Source organism: Chrysochloris asiatica, unplaced genomic scaffold, assembly GCF_000296735.1.
Source record: "Chrysochloris asiatica unplaced genomic scaffold, ChrAsi1.0 scaffold00106, whole genome shotgun sequence".
NCBI lineage: Eukaryota > Metazoa > Chordata > Mammalia > Afrosoricida > Chrysochloridae > Chrysochloris > Chrysochloris asiatica.
Window position 1 is genome coordinate 6,527,257 of NW_006408624.1, and position 9,616 is coordinate 6,536,872.

General features: G+C 43.3%; 1 pseudogene; it reads left to right on the top strand.

Moving 5' to 3' along the window:
- Nucleotides 1-2,131: 2,131 nt before the first annotated feature.
- LOC102820792 lies at nt 2,132-3,364 on the top strand (annotated as a pseudogene).
- Nucleotides 3,365-9,616: the final 6,252 nt, after the last annotated feature.

A 9,616-nucleotide genomic window follows, 5' to 3' on the forward strand; every position in this document is an offset into this window, starting at 1 on the left:
ACAGTTCTGTATATTCCTTCCATCTTATTTTGATGCTTTCTGCATCATTCAATATTTTGCCCATAGAAAGAATCCTTCAATATTTCAATTTGAGGCTTGTATTTTTTCTTGAGTTCTTTCAGCTTGAGAAATGATGAGCATATTCTTCCCTTTGGGTTTTGGAATACTTGACTTTGTCTGTCTGCCCTTTGAAAATTCCTGTTCTGCTCTTTTACCTCCTCATTTCTTGCATTTGCTTTAGCATGTCTATGCTGGTAAGCAAGTTTCAGAGTCTCTTCTGACATCCATTTTGGTCTTTTCCTTCTTCCTTGTATTCTTAATGACCTTTTGCTTTTTTCCTCTGTGGTGTTCTTGATGTCTTCCCACATCCTGATATGGTGCTGTAGAATAAATACTGGACTTCTAACTTCAGTGTCAGTGGTTCAAACACACCAGCCTCTCCTTGGAAACCATATACAGGTCCACCACACATTGGAAGCCACTCCATGGCAAGGCATCATATAGGAGAGAAAAGCCACCCATGAAAGAGAAAGCACTTAGGGTGCTATAGAAGGGAGTTTGAGTCTAGGCCTTGCTGCTACTAGCCTGAGTATCTTGCGTTAAGTTCTGAACTTTAGTTTCCTAAACTAAGGATAATAATATATTCCTTGCAGAATCATAGCGAGGACAAAATGAGCTAATATGCGAAAAGTGCTTTATAGTCTATGTACACATCAGCTATTATTATGGGGAATGTTGGACAAGTATAAAAATAACCATAATATCATGTATTAAGTGTTAAAAGATACAATAGAGAAACGGGCAAAAGATGTGAACAAATGCAAATGGCCAATAAATATAAAAAGATGCTCAAACTCACTAATATGTAGGGAAATGCAAGTTAAAACAATAAAATTTCATTTGTCACCCAGCAGATAAGTAAAAATGTAAGCTATTTACACTTCCCATTTAAAAGCTGGCGAGAATGAGTCAGTCTCTCAGTTTTCAGATGAAAAAGCCTATGTAAAACGTAACCTAGCAGTAACCACTCAAAGTAAGCACAGCTGATTCTTCAACCCAGCCATCACATGTTTGTGACTCCATCCTACATAAAGAAAAGCTCCACTATGTTAGAATATGTGTACAAAGAAGATTATAGAAGAACTGAACACAAGGAAAGGGTTGAGTACATATATGGAAAGTTTATGAAGCCGTTGGGGAGCCCTGGTGGCAAAGTGGGTGAACATTCAGCTGCTAACTAAAGATCTGCAGCTTGAACCCACCCACTTCCCAGTGGGAGAAAAACTGAGCAGTCCACTTCTGTAAAGAGTGCTGTTGCTGTTGTTAAGCACTGTGGAGTCTGTTCTGACTCATAGCGGCCATGCATAAGGTTATCGATGAGCATCTGGTAGGTTTGAACCACTAGCCTTGTGGTTAACAGTCCAGTGCTTACCCTACAGTGCCACACCAAGACCCCTCTGTAAAGACTACAATGTTGGATACCCTATAAGGCAGTTCTACTCTGGTAGCGTAGTGGTTACGAGTCGGCCTGCCAACCTCAAGGTCAGCAGTTAGAAACTACCAGCGGTTCCGTAGGAGAAAGATGAGGTGTTCTGTTCCTGTAAAGTTTTACGGCCTCAGAAATCCTATGCAGGGCCACTATGAGTTGGAACCGACTCCACAGTACTTAACAACAACAACTGTGTCCTATAGGGTCGCTATGAACTGGAATCAACTCAATGGGGCACAACAACAGCAATATAAAGCTGTTAAAATTAATTAGATGTGTGCAAATTGTCATGAAAGGATGGTTATAATATATTGTTTTTTTAAAAAAAGAGAGAAAATTGTTCACGTGTAGTATGATCCCAGGAAGAAAAGCCCAGTGAGCTGCTTGTGAAAATCAGCCAATGTAAACCTTATGGGTCACAACTGATCATGAGAGGATGCAGGACCAAAGCAGCATTTTGTTCTGTCGTGCAAGGGGTCGCCATATGTTGGGGCCAACTTGATAGCAGCTAACAGCAAGTATGATAGCATTTCAAAATAAAAAGTAAGACATCCCTGCCCGATGCTGCTCATTTAGTGCTTCCCCCCAGCTTAAGGCCAGACCCCCTTTGCCCTTGTCTCTCGGTGCTGAAACATCACCAGCATGTAGGACAAAGTGCCCTACAAAGTCGCTGACATCAGCCTGACCTCCAAAGGATGCAAGGCCCTGGACATCGCGGAGAGTGAGAGGCCAGGTCTAATGTGCATACGGGAGATGTACTCAGTTTCCAAGCCTCTGAAGGGTGCCTGCATTGCTGGATTCCTGCACGTGCCTAGGGAGACAGCTGTCATTATTGAGACTCTCATTGCTTTTGGTGCTGAGGTGCCGTGGTCCAGGTGCAACATCTTCTCCATTGCCAAGGCTGGCATTCCAGTGTATGCCTGGAAGGGTGAAGCAGATGAAGAATACCTATGGTGCATTGAACAAACCCTATACTTCAAGGATGGGCCCCTCAGCATGATTCTGGATGGCAGTGGTGACTTCACCAACCTTATTCACACCACATATCCACACCTCCTGTCGGGCATCCAAGGCATTTCCAAGGAGACCATAACTGGGGTTCACAACCTACATAAGATAAAGGCCAATGGGATCCTGAAGGTCCCTGCCTACAACGTCAACAATTCCGTGACCAAGAGCAAGTTTGACAACCTGTATGGCTTCTGGGAGACACTCATAGATGGCATCAAGCAGGCCACAGATGTGATGATTGCAGAAAAGGTGGCAGCTCTGACAGGCTATGATGATGTGGGCAAGGACTGTGCCCAGATGCTGAAAGGTCTCGGGGCTCGAATTTTTATCACTGAGATTGATCCCCATCAACACATTGAGGCAACCACCATGGATGAGGCCTGTCAGGAGAGTTCATCTTTGTCACACCACAGGTTGTGTTAATATCATCCTTGGCAGGCACTTTGAGCAAATGAAGGGTGATGCCATCGAGTTAATACTGGACACTTTGACGTGGAGATTGATGTCAAGTGGCTCAAAAGAAAGTGAGTATAAAGCCTTAGGTGTATTGCTACCAGTTGAAGAATGGGCACCTCATCATCCTACTGGCTGAAGGTTGGTTGGTAAACCTGGGCTGTGCCATGGGTCACCCCAGCTTTGTGATGAGCAACTCCTTCACCAATCAGGTGATGGCACAGATGGAACTGTGGACACACCCAGACAAGCATCCCTTTGGGGTCCACTTCTTGTCCAAGAAGCTGGATGAGGCTGTGGCTGAAGCCCACCTGGGCAAGCTGAACATGAAACTGACTAAGCTAACTAGGAAGCAGACCCAGTCAGTACCTGGGCATGCCCTCGGATGGCCCCTTCAAGCCTGATCTCTAGCATTTATTAAACACCTGACCTACTTCTAGCCTTCCAACTGGAATTCCTGCCCAGGCTCCAATTCTCTTCCCCAAGAACAAAGGGCACTATTTGAGATTGGTTAATCTTTCCCCTTTCCCCCTCAGTTGACTTCCTGGGACAGGTCACTCAGCTTTTGGCCCCTGTTATAAGTGTGGCAAAGGGCATTGGGAAACCCCTCCTTCCCAAAGCCCTGGTCATGATGGAGATGTAAGGGAGACCCCCACAGGGAACCATGAGCTCAGGGGTCTTGGAAGTGCTTGCTCACTCAGTCTTTAGGCTGGAAGGTGGTGGCAGTGGTCAAAGCCCATGCATTTTACATCTAGGTCATCACTCAGTCTTGGGGACTTGACCAGTGTGCTTTGTTTACAGGCTTACTGGTCCTTAGTCCATGATAGATGAGAAGAAGCACTCACAAGGTGGTGTGGAGCTAATACAGTCTGAAAGCTCCGAAGAGCCTGGCTTAGTACTGGGCATCTCTTAAACTTCAGAACAGTGAGGTTGCTACTTTTCATCCCTATTTTATAGAGGTTAGAATAGACTTGTTAAGGAACAGCCAAGAGAGACCAAGAGAAGGGACAACCCTAAGTTGAGAGGGGCCAGAAGAACATGAAAGCAGGTATAGTCTGCCACCACTCTGTAATATGCTGGTTCCTATCATAACCCGGGGTCAAAATTTTTTGGTTTATAACATGTTAAAGGAAAGCAGGCAGGTGGGTTAAAATTTTTCTGATGCCTAAAAAATAAGAAAAAAGAAAAGGAAATCTTCATGTGTATGAATTTATGAATGGATATATAAGGATGAGTGGGAAGACAGGCACTGGGAGATGCAGAGAAAACAAAATATTGATTGTTGAAGAGGATACAGGGAAGGAGAAGATGTGAAAGGGAAAACATTAGCTTTTTCTTGTATACTTCTGTGTTGTTTAGCTTATTATAATGGACATGTACGAAGGGGCTTCAAAAAGTTTGTGGAAAATTCTTCAATTATCAACTACTCTCAGAAATGGAAGGTAAGAAGAAAATTGTTATATCTTTCCATTTCATTTTTCCATGAACTTCTTGGAGTCCCCTTGTATTATTTTGAAATGTAAAATAAAGGATTAAGGAACATAACAAAAGAACAGGAAAAGAATGTGGGACAACCTTGGAACAACAGTGTTCTGTGGGTAGATATTTAGACAGAGACATAGGCTGAATGGGTATGGGATGAAGAATAGGAGTATACTCACAATTATATAAAGGTTTGGAAGGATATTTGCACATGGGTATTTATCTTTGCTGAAGACACAACTATGAATGTGTTGGAGCATACATACAGAGGGCAAAATGATGAAAACTTCTTAGATATTATCAAATGTCTGAAGATGGGGGTCTGGGGGTTCAGAACTATAGTCTCAGGGAACATCATAGTCAATTAGCATAACATAGTCCACAAAGAGAATGTTCTACAGCCTACTTTGATGACTAGTGTCTGGGATCTTAAAAGCTCATGAGCAGCTATCTAAGATGCAGCTATGGAAGAAGGAAGAATGATGAGAACTGACAATGCTTGGTATCAGTCAGTCGAAAGGACTAAAGGAACATGTGGAAATCAGTCTCCAAGGCTCTGAGACCAGAACTAGATGGTGCTCACCTACCACTACCAACTGCTCTGAAAGGGAACACATTAGAAGGTCTCACATAGAATAGGATAACACGTGTAACAAATCTCAAAATTATTTTTTAAAAGACTGGGCTTACTGGTCAAAAAGAAACTGGAGGAAATGGAGACTCTGGTCCTGACTACCCTTCAAGTCTGGAAAGAGACTCACCCAAGTGGTCCAAATTTTAGCCAAGCAGTAAGTAGGCCTATAGAGGGGACAACAATACTAGTAAGGTATGCTTACCATGGAATGGTCAATTATTCAAAATCAAAAGGGCAACATTTACTTAAGGACAAAGTTGAGAAGGGTGTGAAATTGGGTGAGATGGAAACAGGAACCACAGGAAGGAAGTGGGATAATTGTTGTTTCAGGAAGGGAATTATAATCACAGAGCTGAAACAAAGTGTATGTTGAATGTAAAAAGTAAAAAAAGGGGGGGGGGGCGATGTGGGTGTCAGAGAGTCCCCTCTATGGAGAAGGTGGTTGGACTGGGCTGCAGATTTAGGACCTTCTGAAATTGAAGAGTTCCAACCTTTAGACCACAGATAAGGTTGTACAAGTACAGGAAAACAGTAGGGTACTATCCTGTCAAACCTGGCTGGGCTTAATCCCAGGCAGAAAATGAGTGGTTGCCAACAGCCAGCCCAGAGGGCCACCGACGTCAAGGACCAGGCAAAACTCTGGTTGTTCAGATGAATGTAACCAAGGAGCTGCTGACCAGCTGATCACTCCACCCAGCAGCCTCAGAGGAAGCCATTTCTTAAGCAAGGCAATTCCCCCACTGATGCTGGAGAAGAAGAGGAAAGAAAATTACAAACCCTGTTGGAAAACCTTCCCACCTTGTCTTTAGTATTAAAAAAATGCAAAGGTGATGAATTAGGCAAATTGGTTGATGTCAAGTTGGATCCATCAGAATGATTCAGAGCCTGGAATGAGTAATAGTAATGGGGAATAGCTGTTACTAAGAGTAACCAAATTAGCATTATCGAAAAAGACAAAGGAAAAGCAGCTGCCAGCAGGCACCCATCCCGGAGCCTGGCTCCTGTCCCTCAGTCTCCACATCCCTGCCTCTGCATGGAGCCCACCCTGAGTAGGGAGTTGCTCCGGCAGGATTCTACATGGGATTGGGGCTTTAAAAAGATCAGAGAATGTTCACATCTATTTTCTTCTCTGATCACATTATAAGCATGTCCCACCACCTGTCTATCAGTTTGTCACACTGGTGACTGACATGTTGCTATGATGTGAGATGCTCTGTCATGAGTATTTCAAATGCCAGCAGGGTCACCCAGAGTGGACAGGTTTCAGAGTAAGACACACTAGGAAGACAGGCCTGGTGATCCATTGCTAAAAACTAGACAATGAAAAGCCCATGGATTGAGAAGCAGCAACACCAGAGATGGAGGCAGAGACGATGACTTAGAGAGATGGAGCGGCTGGGGACTCTAGACTCAAGAAGGAAGAAGGGTTATGTGCTGGTGGATGGGGGCAGACCTGCAGGGTATACTTTTTGGTTGTTTGAATGGTTCTATATTCCCGAGTTCTTCGGTTTATAAAAACAAAACAGAAGGAATAGAAGCAAATGCTGTTGAATGATGATGATGCATGGAAGGGATTGTAGTCATTGCAATGAAACAAAATACAGATGAATGTAAAGCTGATATTCTTCCATGTAAACTATCACTCAATTCACAATAAAAACTTAAAAAACAAAACCAAAAAAAAACCTCCTAGTACAAAAATCCAGTTCCAGATGGGCTTTTTTTTTTTTTTTGATGGTTTACACGGGAGAACATTAGCTTTACATTTATCCTATCACATATCATTTCATTACCATGGTTACAATCCCCTCCATGCATCATCAAACAACCACAGGGTATACCTTGCAAACCTGACCCCCGGTAGTCAGCACACAGCCCCTCTCCCTCTCTGGGTCTAAAGTCCCCAGCTGCTCAATCTCTCCACAGCATCATTTCTGCCTCCATCTCTGGCATCACTGCTTCTCTGGGTAGGGTCCCGCTCCCAACTCTTCTCCCTTGATGTTCCCACAGACCTCCGCTCCTACACTGCAAAGTCAATCACTCCCATCCTTTTGTTACAAAACATCTACCTTTATATTTCCAACGCTCACAATCAGTCCTGATAACAATTATTCACTATTGTATCACAAGAGACCTATTCACATCTCTCATCAGCCCCGCCTAGACAGATTGGATACTACTCAGTGGAGATTCTACCTTCCTCCACACCCTCTGGATCTAGGCTCCCACTTGAAAGCTTGTAAACCAGTCACTTCTTGCCTTTGTAGTCACCCCCACCCATTTTGGGTAGCCAATGTCAAGTTGCCCATCCCTTCTACTCTGTGTATAGAGGGGGTGGGAATGATCATTGCTGTAAAGATTTGTTGCCTCTCTTAAGCTACTGCATCCATAGGTGTAGGTCAAGTTCATCAAATTGTATCAAGTTACTCTTTTTTTCCTCTTCTTTCTTCTTCTAGTTGAGCTCTGATCATCCAGTCATTAAAGCCAGGTCATGTGGGTATTATCTGCAAATGTGGGTCCAGATGGTTTTACTGGTGAATTCTACCAAATGTTCAAAGAGATGTCACGTATTAAAAAAAAGGCCCATGGATCACAATAGGATATTGCTCAATGTAGTCCTGAAATAGGAGCCCCCTAGGTCAGAAGACCCTCAAAATACACAGTGGCTGCAACAATAGATTTCAGCACACCTAGTGACCATAAACATGGTCCAGGACCTGGTAACATTCTGCTCTGTTGTACATGAGGTCTCCATGACTTGATGGCAACTGACAATAACCTGAGCAGGTCATCGGAATTCATTTCAATTTACAGTTAGGGTTACTGAATTCAGGGAAGCTAAGAGGCCTTTGGCTGGTAAATAACAAAATCGAGCCATAATCTTAACCTAGGACCCAAGTCTCTGTACCTTTCATAGAACCTTCATTAAATTAAAAAACAAGTCTACTTTTTCCCTCTCTAGCTATTAGAGTACCACCCTGTTGGAGATCTGGTAGTGTAGTGGTTATGAGTCTGGTTGCTAACCTCAAGGTCAGCAGTTTGAAACCACTTCAAACAGCAGTTTGAAGCCATTCCATGGGAGAAAGATGAGGCTTTCTGCTTCTGTAAAGATTTATAGCTTCAGAAACCCTATGCAGGGTTGCTATAAGTCAGAACCAACCAGCTATTAGCAGTGAAAAGTAGGAACTAGATATGTGCATGTAACAAGCAAAGGAGAGAAAGTGGGCAAAGAATTTACCAGGTAATCACAACGCCATAGAAACGTTCCTTCTAACCCTGACCCAGGATCAGAACAAGGGCTATAATAATAATATGAGTGGGTGTCAAAGACTTTGTGGAAAATGATATGGAATCTGTACTGTGGCTTTGTTTAGTCAAAGGATCATTGCAGATGTAACTAAGTTAAAGGTCTTAAGATGAAAGATCATGGGCTATTCAATTTGACTTTAAATCCAATGAGAAACATTCTTAAACACACAGGGAGAAGAAAAGGTCCTGAGAAGATGGAGGCAGCCCCAAGACAAAGAACACTTGGAGACTCCAGAAGCTGGAGGAGGTTAAGAAGGATCCTCTCCTAGAGCCTTCAGATAGGACATGTCCTTGCCATCACCTTGATTTCAACTTCTGACCTCTAGAACATTGAAATAATAAATCTTTATTGTTTGCGGTCATTTGTTACAGCAGTGGTAGGAGACGAAAACATGATGTATCAGAAGTTTCTTCTGTTGGAAAATAGAATGTTTCTCCCATGTGCTGGTCCAGCCCAGTCATGGTGATATTTTTTCCAATGAAACAGACACATCCTATAACCAGGATAAATGTAATATAACCAAGATACTTTGAGGACAATTGAAATAGAATCATTGGTGCATTCTTCAGAGGACTTAGGTCAGACTAGGAACACAGCATCCTTTTAACATTCCACAAAGAATCTTCATCCTTGGGGCTTGCCTGTCTGAGTCATTGCTGTGTGGGAAGGCTGGAGCCAGCTGTCCCATCTTCCAGGGTTTGCATTTCTCTGCAAAGTCACAATCCATATAAGTCAAACAGTCCCAAGGAGGTGGTGAGAGTCAGGATGACGTCTCTGTCCTTCCTCACTCCCTATCTCCCCAGTCATCCTCCATGCTCCAAGGCAGAGAGCTCTCAAGAGTCAATCTGCAAACTTCCTATACCACAGTGTCTCCCAGCAGTCCCAAGGGGATCGTGCAAGGATGTAGTGGGACAGGAACCCCTGCACTTCAGTCAGCTTCCACAACTGTAGTGACATCAATTCCACAACTCTGTGTGGGTCTACTGAGAAGTTGGAGTGGGGGTGAGGGGTTAGAATTCTATGGTGCATTGTTGATAGCTTCTGTCAAGTTGTTCTCCAACACATGGTGACCTTATTACACAACAAAACATAAAGGTGTCCAGTTCTGCATCATCTCCATGATCACTTGCACATTGACTGGTTGTAATTCATTGGCTGGTTATCTTAAGTAGATTGCCAGGTCTTTGTTCCTAGTCCATCTTAGGCTGGAAACTCCACTGAAATCTGATTAGAATCA